The sequence below is a fragment of the Pinus tabuliformis genome, chromosome J, assembly GCF_031772625.1.
Source record: "Pinus tabuliformis cultivar Carrire ecotype Pingquan chromosome J, CPIR1, whole genome shotgun sequence".
NCBI lineage: Eukaryota > Viridiplantae > Streptophyta > Pinopsida > Pinales > Pinaceae > Pinus > Pinus tabuliformis.
This window is the reverse complement of record NC_142295.1, coordinates 1,092,716,376-1,092,718,917: the sequence shown is the minus strand read 5'-3', so window position 1 is coordinate 1,092,718,917 and position 2,542 is coordinate 1,092,716,376.

Genomic DNA, 2,542 nt, shown 5'->3' with positions numbered 1-2,542 from the left:
TTTGAAAGGTAGCTTATCTTTGAACCGTCCAGATCCCCGTTCAAGATTCTTGACAAAATTTACCTCATCTTCTTCCTCTGACACTTCGAATGCGGCCTCTGGTGGTACCTCTTGTCGCATTTCAAAAGCAGTTAAGATCCCGTGAAGCTGTGACATGGTAATTTTCCGCACATTCTCCTTTTCTTCTATGGCAGATACTTTAGAATCAAATTTAGTAGACAGAGATCTCAAAACCTTTTGAACTAAGACAACTTCCTCAAATTCTTCACCCAAATCCCTCATACAATTCACAATCTCATCCATACGCAGGAAATAATTAGCTACGCTTTCATTACTTCGCATCTTAAGAGTTTCATATCGGATTCTGAGAGTTTGAAGCTTTGCTATTTTTACCTGATCATCTCCTTCGTAGCTTGTAACGATTTTGTCCCATATTTCCTTAGCTGATTTGAGATGCATGATCTTCATAAATTCTGATTGAGTCAAAGTACTCAATAGGACAGTAACTACTTTGGCATTGAGCTCATATTGCTTTTTCTCTGCTGGATCTGTAGGAGTTGCTGATGGGAATTTGTATCCTCCTTCTACGATTCCCCAAACTTCTGCTCCAAGCGACTGTAGATATGCAGTGGTTCTTATCTTCCAGTGAGTAAAATTGTTCCCGTCAAAGACTGGTGGCCTGATGTGTGCCTCTCTTTCTGGATTAGCCATTTGATGGATCTTTTCCTTCAAGCGATCAAGCTTTCTTTGAAGGACCTGCTCCGATACCAATTGTTGGAAATAATACTGAGAGGGGGGGGTGAATCAGTATTATCAGATCAGATAAAACTTTTCAATTTCATACTCAGAAACATATACGCGACTTCAGTTAAGTGAACCCGCGTGTACACGCGACTGTGTCTAAAGCAACTAGCGTATATGCAGAGATCTTATGATTCAGTTAATCTTATCTTCAGTAAATGCATCAGGATATTATTAAGCATATTAACAGTAAACAGATGCAGTATAACAGAATAGATCATCACACAAAAGCCACACACATGAACACCATGATATAAGGTGGAAACCCAATGTGGGTGAAAACCACCTGCTGCAATTTGTCTCTTTCTTCTTTAATGAGAAACTTCTTTTACAATGTACTGGTGCAGTCCTTTACCAGCACACAGGCTACAACCTGCAGAGGGCTACAACCCTCTCTCGTTTTCCAACTACTTTTGGAAGGGAGCTACAACCCCCTCAGCTCTTGTACTAGCTGATCCATTTACTAGTACGTAGGTACTGACCCTACAACCTTCAAGGACCACGTTTCATCAATTTTCAGACTGGATCCAAGAGTACAAAGCAAACATTACCGCAATACAATCATCAACTTATACTTGCATCATAATTCATTAAACAACCCAATACCGAATCACTGAAACCCTGTCATCAAGAACACAGAACCCAAACCAGAATCTAGAACTCTGCAACAACCACCAGAATCAGCAGCAACCTGAAATATTAACACTTATCATGCATACGCTACTTCACTGTACCAAAACCGCGTGTATACGCGCTTTCTCCAAAGGCAACCCGCGTGCAGATCTAGAAATGATTACTTCTGCCTTTGCTGTCAGATCCGACCCTTGCCAAGCGTCCCGAACAGATAACCAGCAATACCAGATCTTCTCACTGCGTCAGACACCCACAATCCATACTCCTTTGCCTAGTGATCTTCTCCTTATATAGCCTTAGGCCTTGTTCAATACCAAGAGCCAAAACCATAGAAACACAATACCATCAACCTCGAAACTAGGGATCAACACGTCCGTCGAGACATAATGGTCCGAAACCATAGGCACAACTTCCAAGGACTAACCGCCATGGACCAAAGGTACTTTTCCACATACACGCGCTTTTTCTGAAGCCAACCTGCGTGTACACGCGACTTGGTCTTAACAAACCTGCGTGTATGAACTTCCTTGGCAAGCTGTACTAGGATCTGTCTTCTGATTAAGTTGCCATCTCCTGTACCAACTTCTGAGCATCTGTACCAACCTCTGAGTGAGTTGCCATCAAGGACAACACTTGAATCATAATGCCAACACCAATATGGCTCTTCTCGACCTCCGTCGTTCAGAATACCGTGATTCCTAAACAATCAAGTCAACAACTAGATGATACTAGAGTTACCCCCCAACCTTCTACTTCGTCCGTTTCTCCCTCTCCTCCTTCCTCTTCACTTGATGAAGCTGGTAAAGCAAAAAATCAAGTAACTAAGAAGGAGAAGAAGGGGAAGGAGAAGAATGAAAAGAAGAAGAAGGAGCCAAAAGAAAAAAGGGGTAACCATGCATCATCTAGCGAAAATCCACACACGGCACCATCCAGACCCAAATCTCCATGTGTCATTTGCAAAGGGGACCACTATCATCAAGATTGTCCTTGTATCCCTCGGATCTTAAGGGACTGGTCCCCTCGTTTGCACAACCCAGTGTCATCAACCTCTGACGATCATGTTGAAAGCACACCATCAACTAGTGAAAACGAAGTTTCTGGACATAAA